Source organism: Meles meles, chromosome 3 (assembly GCF_922984935.1).
Source record: "Meles meles chromosome 3, mMelMel3.1 paternal haplotype, whole genome shotgun sequence".
In the NCBI taxonomy this organism is placed as follows: domain Eukaryota; kingdom Metazoa; phylum Chordata; class Mammalia; order Carnivora; family Mustelidae; genus Meles; species Meles meles.
This window is the reverse complement of record NC_060068.1, coordinates 75,684,081-75,695,712: the sequence shown is the minus strand read 5'-3', so window position 1 is coordinate 75,695,712 and position 11,632 is coordinate 75,684,081. Positions and strand designations below refer to the sequence as shown.

Sequence of the window (11,632 nt, the reverse complement as noted above, 5' to 3'; positions counted from 1 at the left end):
AAAGTTGGGGACACTTGACAAGTTGGTGACACATTGTGCCATGACCATGGCAGTGATCCCTGAGCCATTCACTGTATCGTCTAGGCCTGAGATGATCACTCAGGGTCTTCTAATTGCGGGATGAAGCAAAGACTTGTTTTTCTTATAAATACAATATTCATCTTGCATCTGCCTTTTCTCACACCTGTGTCTAACCTTCTAAGTATGGAACTACAATGTTGTCTCTGCAGATGAGGTAGTACAGATAAAGAGGATGGAGAGATATTTGTAAGTTCCTACTTCTTGTGTGTTTGTTTGCTGAGAGATACGAGGCTCTAGGCCAGTCTTAGTTTTAGTTCTCCACCGATCGCTTTCTCTGCACAGAGATATCTGACACGGTGTCCGGGGGCCTCTGTGTAGGCATTTGGACGATGCCATCTGCAGGAAGTCCAGAGCAGCAGTGTGCCAGTCCAGAGCTCCACCAGGTCTCTGGTGGACAAACTGCCCTCTGCCTTGGTCCCTGCTCCCAGACAGAAGGGGGGAGAAGCAAACCCAATGCTAGTGTCGGCACAGGTGCCGTGATGAGATCCAGCTTAATTGTAATGGATTTAAGAAAGACAAAGAGACTGAAACACAGAGGCTAGTGAGAAATAGTCTACCCAGAGACGGGAGGGGGAACCTCAGTTCTCCAAACGTTTCATCGTTATCCCTGTTATTTTAGCGAGTTATCTCAAATCAGGAGTAGATAAACTGAGAGGTGGCAAAGCAAATACGTAACTTCCCAGTCCTTATTTTATTGGGTGGCAAAATTTGTTGGGCAGTGAAAAGTGCCTTGGGTGGTTTGAACGCTGTAGACACATACTGTGAATGGTTTGGTCCTAGGTTTATCCCAGATGTGCAAACTGATAACACGTAGGGAGGCAACCGTAAACACTCGCCCATCGAACACTTCTTGCTTTTTTGACTCTTGGAGATTCATCAGTTGATTTCGACTGGGGTCTCCTCTACCATTTTAGCTTATAAAATCTTCACATTTTATTTTATTTTTTTAAAAGATGTTATTTATTTATTTGACAGATATCACAAATAGGCAAAGAGGCAAGCAGAGAGAGAGAGGAGGAAGCAGGCTCCTCACGGAGCAGAGAGCCCAATGCGAGGCTTGATCCCAGGACCCTGGTATCATGACCTGAGCCGAAGGCAGAGGCTTTAATCCACTGAGCCACCCAGGTGCCCCAAACCTTCACATTTTAAAGAGCATTCTCTCTCTAACAGATGGGTCCACATTTCCACAGGTCCCTCCACTATAGATAAAACAGTTCGAGTTTCAGTTCTCAAGCCAGAACAGGCCCTCGTCATTGCTCTTACTGGGAAGGAATAGCAAAGAGAAATCAAAGGCTAAGGAGAGCAGCGGGGGTGGGGGTGAGGGGAGGGGGAGGTGCTGGCTTCAGTCTCTTCTTTAAGGCTCCTCCTAGTCCTGCTAGAATTCACTTGATGTTTGTCCGTTCAGAAGGCTTCGTATTTTGTTCCTATATGCATTCAGTTACAATGAAGACATTTTTCTCTTTCATATAATGTGGAACATTAAAAAATAATACTCTGGGTGATGCACTGGGGAGGTTTGCTTTTCCTAGTGTGTGGTTCTTGGCCCAAAATGTATGATGGTTGGAAAAAAATCAACACAAGGCTGCTCTGTATAATATTATGTCTCTGGTAGAGAGTGGATGGAGGGTTTTATGGAGCACACATTCTAAAGGTAAAAATCTTTAACAAGTCACAACTCAGTGGCTGATGAAACCTTACATTCAAACCTTAGATAAATAAACTGAAAAATCTCCAAAGGAGAGCAGTCGCCAAGTGTTCACATTTGATTTCGATAGTACATTTAAATATTTTCTAAGTTTAATATCACCCCTTCCTTTTATTGTAAGGAACCAATCAAGCAAACAAACATGCATGTTGGAAATGCATGTATCTGATTTATGTAATATCTTACTATGAGGATTTTATTATCTCCCTTCTAAAATTATTTGTCGTTCTTTCATTTTCCCAAAGAGAATGGGAAGACTTTCAAGTAGAGTTTGCTAAGGACACTTGGAGCTAAACTTCTCTGCCGTTTATATTTAATGGTCTTCACTCACCCTGTGTCTTGGATTTCTTTCCCCTTCCACGACATCAGATATATTCAGAAAATTCCATAAAGCCCATCACTGGTGTGTAGTAAGGAAGGCTTACCATGCATTTACCATCATGTTTTAGAAAGTGATTGAGGTTGAAGTAACAGATTTCAGGGATACTGATGGCCCTTCGTAATGCATTGCCTTCGTGTAAGGGCAGGAGTGTGTGGTGGGGAGGCTGCTTCACCTGATTCTGAGGCCAGATTTGTTCCATACATGATTACATTTGACTTCCTTAAGTGCTATCTCTGCAAAGGCAGAGATTGATTTTGAGAAACTTGGGAGTCACCCTGACTCCTCTCATTTTGTCATCATCTGTTAACATCCATTTATCTCCAAATACTGGTTCATCTAAACTATTCTCTGAGCCCATATGCCCTTTTATCTCTCTACAGTGCCAGCGCTCCAGTTTAGGTTGTCATCCAAAACTGATGACTTCTAAGCTTGCTTGGTTGCTTTGGCTTGCCCTCCCTTTCCAGTCCATTCTGTCCTGTCATAGACAGGACAGTCTGATCGTGCACCCTCCCTGATGAAACACATGCTGGGATTTCTTTTCCCCAAGTGCCCAGGCTCACTGCTTCTATTCCCTTTCTTCCCTATCTCTTTTTTTTTTAATTTTTTTTAAAGATTTTACTTATTTATTTGACAGAGAGAGATCACAAGTAAGCAGAGAGGCAGGCAGAGAGAGAGGAGGAAGCAGGCTCTCTGCTGAGCAGAGAGCCCGACACGGGGCTCCATCCCAGGATCCTGAGATCATGACCTGAGCGGAAGGCAGAGGCTTTAACACACTGAGCCACCCAGGCGCCCCCCTAACTCTTTCTTATTACTGAAGCTCAGCTCTGGGGACTGATTCTTTAGGAGGGCTTCCCTGAGCTCCTCCCCACCCATGGCACCATGCAGGACTGACTGCCTGTGCTTTATGCCCCACTGCTGCTCTCAATCCCTCACCAGTGCTCTTCTCCTTCTTTACATCCCCAGCCATTCGCACCCAGTAGGTACTCAAACATGATTTACTTGTCACATGAATAAATGAATGCATGACAGAGAAATTGGTGGTTACTTTTTTCTTTTTTTAAAAGATGTTATTTATTTATTTATTTAACAGAGAGAAAGAGAGAGAGAGAGCGAGAGATATCACAAGTAGGCAGAGAGGCAGGCAGAGAGAGAGAGAGGGAACGGGCTCCCTGCTGAGCAGAGAGCCTAATGAGGGGCTTAATCCCAGGACTCTGGGATCATGACCTGAGCCGAAGGCAGAGGCTTTAACCCACTGAGCCAGCCAGGTGCCCCAGTGATTACTTTTGATTTAGCCAAACAGAGGTTAGAAATAGCTTGTCTCTGCTTAGCCCATTTCATCACATTTGCTCCCCACATTAAAGGAAGTGAAACTACATATAAATTGAAGGCTCTCTGTATTTTTTCCTGATCCCTCTCTCTCTCGAGGTAAGAATTATTTTGAATTTGTTTTAACGTATATTATCAGATACATACTAGACATGGATCAGTAAATAATACATTGTTTTGTATATCTTCCAACTTTACATAACTGGTATTGCATGTAAGTGACAGTCTCCAACTGTTCTCTTCAATCACTACTATATTGAGGTGATTTGTAAATATTAATACATCACCCCCCCAGTTCATTATTTTAATTGCTGTATCAAATTGCATTATGTATATACCACATTTTATATTTATTAGACTATTGCAAATACTGCTGTGTGAACATCCTTCTCCGTATGTCCTGGATAAGTAGTCAGAAGAGCAATTACTAGGTTAAAGTATATTCACAGTGTCCACTACACTATATATGTCGAATTATCCTACTATGTTGTACCAGTGTATGCTCCCACCAGCAGTTTATGACATTATCTATGGCTCTACGTCCTTGCTCACATTTACTGCTACCAGAGTTTAAAATGGTTTTAATATGATGAATTTGAAATGCATCTCACTTTTTGTTTAATTCAAATATCTCGGGACATCTGGGTGGCTCAATGGGTTAAAGCCTCTGCCTTTGGCTCAGGTCATGATCTCAGGGTCCTGGGATCAAGCCCCATATCGGGCTCTCTGTTTAGCGGGGAGCCTGCTTCTTCCTCTCTCTCTGCCTGCCTCTCTGCCTAGTTGTGCTCTCTGTCTGTCAAATAAATAAATAAAATCTTTAAAAATATATAATTCAGGGGCACCTGGGTGGCTCAGTGGGTTAAAGCCTCTGCCTTTAGCTCAGGTCATGATCCCAGAGTTCTGGGATCGAGCCGCGCATCGGGCTCCCTGCTCAGCGGGGAGCCTGCTTCCTCCTCTCTCTCTGCCTGCCTCTCTTCTGCCTGCTTGTGATCTCTGTCTGTCAAGTGAATAAATAAAATCTTTAAAAAATATATATACATATATAAAAAAATTCCAATATCTCTTACTATTTCTGGTATTAAGCATCTTGTCATATACTTATGAATCATTCAGACTTTTCTGTGAATAGGTATCTTAGACAAATGAATAATAAAAAGTAAATAATCCAGTAGCTTAAATACCTGACCAAAATTGGGTACTGTTGAAAAGCAGGTATAGAAATTGTTAGGTAACTGCCAGTGTCTGTCATGGTAATCAGGCCATGTCAGTTTCGGAAGCTCACTTTATGCTTGTGGTCCCTGTGGGTCTTCCATGATTTGCTAGTTTCCCTGCTCTGAAGGGAAGAGGAGGGAGATAAAGACATACTCATGTCTAGAAATCAAAATATCTTTAGTTTAAAAAAAAAAATAAAGTAGGGGCGCCTGGGTGGCTTAGTTGTTAAATGTCTGCCTTCAGCTCAGGTCATGATCCCAGGGTCCATCGAGCCCCACACTGGGCTTCCTGCTCGGCAGGAAGCCTGCTTCTCTCTCTCCCACTCCCCCTGCTTGCGTTCCCTCTCTCGCTGTCTTTCTCTCTCTGTCAAATAAAATAAAATTAAATAAAATTTTAAAAAAAGGAAAGTTAACCTAGTAAGAGAGAGGAGATATTTGGGGAACAACAGAAAAATGACAAATCTATAGCTCTGGGCACAGTGCTAATTTTTTTTTACCATCCATTCTGCCTCCTGTTTCCTCTACTTCCATTTCTATCCTATAATCTCTGTCTTGGGTTCTTGGCTACGCAGTGAGGAACATAAATCTTTCAGGGTTCATAAAAGGTCAGCATATGTCTGAACCAACAATGTCCAGCAGAAATACAATGTGAACCACATATGCAATCTTAAATGTTCTAATAGACACATTTCAAAAAGGAAAAAGAAGGGGCACCTGGGTGGCTCAGTGGGTTAAAGCCTCTGCCTTCAGCGCAGGTCATGATCCCAGAGTCCTGGGATCGAGCCCTGCGTCGGGCCCTCTGCTCAGCAGAGAGCCTGTTTCCTTTTCCTCCTCTCTCTCTGCCTGCCTCTCTGCCTACTTGTGATCTCTGCCTGTCAAATAAATAAATAAAATCTTTAAAAAAGGAAAAAGAAAGGAGTAGAATTAATATATTTTATCCAAAATATAATCATTTCAACATGTAATTACTATAAAAACCATCTAGATATTTCGCATTGATCTTTTTTTAATAGTAAGTGTTCAAACATCAGTGTACATTTCACACTTAAAGCTCATTTCAGTTTATACTGGCCTCATTTCAAATGCTCAATAGTCACATGGCTAGTGCCCACATTATTAGACAGAATAGGTCTAAATCATTTGGAGAGCAGTGCAATTTCACCCAACATAAATACCCATTCTTCACCTCTATTTTCTCCCCTCCCCATAACATATTGATATTCTGTGGTCTGCATTCTGATTATCTTTTCAAATCAAGACTGGAACAAGGAGATTAAGGAATCAGGATTATTCCGAGAGGACTGTGGAGCTGTATTTTTTTTTTCTCCTTCTCTCTAACACAATGCGCCCTGGATTCATTGCCCATCAGTTACTTATTTTAACAATTCAGAAAATCAGGGGCGCCTGGGTGGCTCAGTGGTTTAAGCCTCTGCCTTCGGCTAAGGTCATGATCTCAGGGTCCTGGGAACAAGCCCCACATTGGGCTCTCTGCTCAGCAGGGAGCCTGCTACTCCCTCTCTGCCTGCCTCTTTGTCTACTTGTGATTTCTCTCTCTGTCAAATAAATAAATAAAATCTTAAAAAAATTTTCAGAAAATCCTAATATGGAGTCTAGGGTAATCACCCTGATTTCAGTTGCCCTCGGAGCATATGCATTCTGAAATGTCTAAGTATTGGTACTCATTCACTAAGAGACTTAAAAATTATTTATCTACAAAAAATTGTCACGGTTTCTTGCAAGAATTCTAAAATGTAGAACTTGAAGGGATCATGATTATTATTTAATCCAACTTAATACAATGAGTGGTTAGGTGACTTGCCAAAGGAGCCACACCCCAGTAGTAGCAGACACATGTCTAGAACTTAGGTTCCTGGACTCCTAGACCAGTGGTTATTCTGTCTGCCACTCAATGTGAATTTTGATGACTGACAGTCAGAACTCTGAGACCCAAGGAACAGTGTTCCTCTTACCTCTCTAATCTCCTTCAGGGGCCATACAGCTTCATTTTCTCTTAGCACACATGATTGAATGTAAATGTCACCTGGCTCTAAATAGAAAGAACAGGCCAGCACAGTATTGAGCAACTATGCCCAAAGCAGCATGTCTTTTGGTAGAGCTGAGTTAGGTGTGTAGCCAATCTCAAACCAAAGTGAGGACAACAAATTGTTGCTTTTCTCAAGATAAATATGCTCTTTTTTCCCTGCATGCTACTACAATCTCTTTCTCTCAGTTAGCAGTAAAAATTTGCTATATACAATAGTGACATTCTTTTTGATAAAACAAATGGTTGCTCAACCTGTGAGCCACACCCAGTGTCCTGTTGTGGGGAGGAAAACCATCCAGCAATTTACCTTCGATTTTTTGCTTTTGTTACAAACATTGCTTTTCTCTGTTAGAGAAGCATCAAGCCCCTTACTTGTTTTACTTTGTAGTAAGGTGTGGATTTATTTAGGAAATTACCAACAGTAGCTTCCTGGGAGCTTTTCTTATCCTGGTTCAGCAGCCAAATATTAACTAATCCAAAAATTACTTCTATGATAAATTCTCTCTTTTATATTGAAAATGATAAATAATTAAGCACACCTAGACACTATTTATTTATTTTTCAACACGCTTAGTGGACACGGGATCTTGAAAAGATGCAAATGATGCTCAGTCTATGCCTGATTTATTCTAAATCATGAAGTGGGGAAAGTGCACTTAAAGAGTTCAGACCTGAGCTGTGAGATAGATGTCTGTCTCACATACACACATGAAATACACAGTCTGCAAGGTGTGAAATGTCTGTATGGAAATACCTCAGAGAGTCACTGGGGAGGTTTTTGTGGCAGTACTCTTCCCTGCAGTGTGCCAGTGAAACGAATGGAAAAGGAGGCCTGGTACATTAAACCATAAAAGAGTCATTAACACTGTCCTCTAGGCCAGATGTTTTTCAAAGATTGCTATGAAGATTTCTTCCAAAGAAGATTATCTGGTGATTGACTATTTGGCCACTTGAGTAATTGGAAACACATTTCTTTGTGGGCATGGTTTCTTTTGGATTGGCCCACTTCGAATCCTAGGATCTTAGAATCCTCCAGTTGCTGATGGTGAGCAGAGGGACACAAATGTTTCATGACTTGAAAAAGGTCACTCAGTGAAAGAGTGGCAGGGCCTAGGGCCAAATGTTTTGATAACACTTCCTCAAAACCAGAGGACCTTTACTTTGTTGCACTTTGCTTTATTAACTCATTAAGAGAGATGCTTTATGATGAAAATGACAAAAGAGAATGAACCAGATTCTTCTCACTGGAAAAAACTATCTAAATACATACTGATATTTCTTCTGTCCAGTCTTCATTGAATAAAACAGAATAGCCACTTAGAATTTATGTTAACTCTGGTTTTTTGCTTTCCCATCTTAAAACATGGATAAGCCATTGGACTTACTGATGAGAAACCACTTTGGTCCCATTGCAGCCAGTCCCACCTGAGAAAAAGTAGATCTGAATGGAAGTGACAGGGTAGTATTTCCTGACTCAGTTCCTATTAAAAAAAAAAAAGAAGAAAGAAAGAAAAAAAAAAAAAAAGTGAAGCTTTAGCCCTCCTAAATTTCTCCCAATTATTTCAAGAAGTCCCTTGAGCTTGTTACCACAATACTCCTGGCCATTAGGTGGAGTCTTCCATTTTCTCCTTACATACTTGAGTATGCTATTTTGGTACCTTGTAAGTACCTTTCAGTTCTCAACTTTCTATCTTCTCACATCTGTCTATTACAGCGATGTTGAACTGCATGGACCACATCTGATTCTCCATAATGCACTGGTCCTTTGGGACTTCTAATCAACTCCAGATGTAGACTAGACAGACTAGACAGACCATGTGACCTTTCCTGCTTTGCGTGTTGTGTTGGGTTTCCTAAACCCTGGTTTAATGTCTTGCTGAAGTGAAGAAGAATTCTCAACCCTATCTCATGCTACACTATTTGCATGATCACGAAACTGGTCTGCTTCATGCTGCCAGCATCACACAGTGATTTTAGTGAAATGGCGTATTTGCTCCTGATGTTGCCTTCTTTCAGAAGCGACATCACACGGAACTCTGGTACAAATCTCAGGTGGAGAAAAGAGCTAGAAGCCAGTGTACATTCCAGTTGTGCTCACAAAATTGCCCTTGGTCCATATTGCATGAATCATATTTTTCTCTCCTTAGGATATATTAGTTCATATGGAGTTCTTCATTTTCTCATACAAACATTGTCTTTCAGGTCCTACCCACTGTGCTCAGACAGGTGTGTATTTGTGTGACACACATGAATCCAGTTCCTAAGTTGAGGACATTTTTCTTCTACCACAACAAAAGAATGCATTCAGCTTCAATATGTTTCTGATTTCTACCAGAGTTCAAGACACAGAGAGGCTTTTTATCATGGGGTTAATTTATTTTGGTTTGCAGTTATTCACAAAGCTTGCAGTCAATAAAGTATTATTCATAGCACAACATAAGAGCCTTGGAAAAGTGTAGTTCACTGGTGTGCTGGTAAATTATCAGCAACCAGCTCTCTGGAAGACAAAACCTCTGATTTGTAGCTTTTGTGGGTTTCATTAATGCAAATACCCGCCACCTGTGCTGATTTTAAGCTACCATCATAACATCACTGTGAGTAGAATTGGGAATTGATGTTCAGCAGCCCACTATTGCATTTTCACCACACAGATGTAAGAGCTATAAATGACCTCAAGGGCAGAGATACTAGTGAAACATAGTAAAATAATTAGGAAGTGATGAATTTTGAGTATTTATCTTTGCTTTAAATATAGCATATTTATTTGTAAGTTTATTTAACATAACTTCTAATAATGGTGTTATTGAATAAGTGCTCACAAAATTCCTGAAAATTTAACAATCAGTTCTTACAAGCCAGCACACCCTGGCCCCAGCCCTCCTCTGGGTGTAATATAATGAGGCAAGTCTAAAACTAATCTTCCAGAGCTGTGTAAGTTAGCAATGCAGATTGTTGTGAGGGTAGAACGAGTGCATATGAAATGAAAATGTCTAGCATAATGCGTGGCACATCAATGCTCAGTACCTTCTGGCTGAATCCAGAAGGATAGTCTTGAATGGTAGAAGAGGCAGGAATTAGTGTGGTTCTCTGAAGCAAATCAGAGCTTTCATCTGAATAATTTGGAGACTGTGCATATTATGTCCCGCTTAGGGTGGATCAAATCCTGTAGTTAGGAAAAAGGAGGAGGAGGAGAGAGAGAGAGAGAAAGAGAGAGAGAGACCAAATGACATCATTTCGCTTATGCTCCTCAAATGGTCCTCATTAAGTTGACTGCACAGACTATAAAGAGGGATTTTAAGAGCCCTGGAAAAGTTGAAGGCAGACAGTCCCTTGTTCAGAGGATGAAATGGGGTAAACCATAACATATGTACCAAATAATATAGTCTTTGTTTTATGTAATAATTTATTTTCCTCCCTCCCCTCCCTCTACATGGAAGAGACCTAACTCGAGGTCAAGTCTCAGTACCCCTGCAAGCTGAAGAAAGAGCAGGCCTATTTGATGGTTTCTCTGACAGGCACGGCTGGAGCCCACTGCACGGTGGCAGCCTCGCCAGTTAAATTATGATGGCTGCTTTGATGAGAGGAGGTTTCATGCTTTATGAGGCTGATAGCATTCAGCATTTAAACCATTAAATTTGCATCTGGAAAAACCCTGGTCAGGAAAAGGTAAAAAGGTCAAATTTTCATAATGGCTTTCAGAACCAAAATGGTATCTTTCCTGAGGGGCTGGCTGGAAAACATTCAGCTTTTTGTTGTAATAGAGGTCCTGCTTAATTGAAACTCAGTGAGATAAAAAGATCTTTGAACAAGAGTACTAAACTCATTGACAGATATTTTCCTACTAATTATTGAGACGAATGGCTAATCACTGTGTGCTGCTGTGAACAGAATGAGTCTCCACACTGAAACTTGTGGGGATCTAGTCCCCTGAGTTAATCAATGTTGTCAAGATAATTGCCACATCTCTGGTGAACTTCTTGCAGTACACAACCAGACTTAAAGTCAGATTTTCCAGATTGTTTTAGATGGAACCCCAGAATCTAATTGAGATTTTAGAATTTCACTGAGCCGACAACAGCTTATTTTAAGATGATAAGTTTGCTACCCTAATAGTTTTTTATTGTTTCTCCCAAGTACAGTCAGTTCTGCTATAATGTGACATGTGCGTGCCTAAAAACCATGCACAATACAAAATTGTTAACAGAAGCCATAGGGCCTTGACACCAAAGCATGAGCCATAAAGGCAAAATTGATGAATTAGTCCTCTTCAAAGTAAAAAACTTTTGATCATGTTTAGAACATGGAAAAACAAGCCATGGACAGGGTAGTGAGGGAAATTTGCTATCCGCATAGCTGACAAAGGACTAGTATCTAGAATACACAAAGAACCCTAAAATCTTAACAATGAAAAAACAAGCCAATCCAATTCAAAAATAAGCAAAAAGTGTGAAGACATGTTTTACTGAAATGTGTAAAAAAATGGTAAATAAGTCCAGTGCTGTTGGGAATGTGAAGTAGTACAGCCACTCTGGAAAACTGTTTGACAGTTTCTTACACTAAGCATGCAACTTCCAGATAATCCAGAATTTGCACTTCTGGGCATTTATTCCAGAGAAATCAAGACTTATGTTCACACAAAAACTTTTACATGGATGCCTTGGCAATTTTATTTGTAATAGCCCAAAACTGGGAATAGCCCAGATGCTCTTCAATCCTGAGTAGTTGAACTGTGGCATAGCCATACCACAGAATTCTTCTTAGCGATTAAGTAACAACCACCACCACAACAACAAACTATTGATACATGCAATAACTCTAATGGCTCCCTAGGAAATTATACTGTGTGAAAAATGCCCAACCTAGAAGGTTATACAGTGTAGATT

At 40.7% G+C, this 11,632-nt stretch overlaps 1 pseudogene; it reads right to left on the bottom strand.

Annotated features, from left to right (window-relative positions):
- Nucleotides 1-314: 314 nt before the first annotated feature.
- LOC123939241 overlaps nt 315-11,632 on the bottom strand; it is a 76,660-nt pseudogene continuing 65,342 nt past the window's right edge.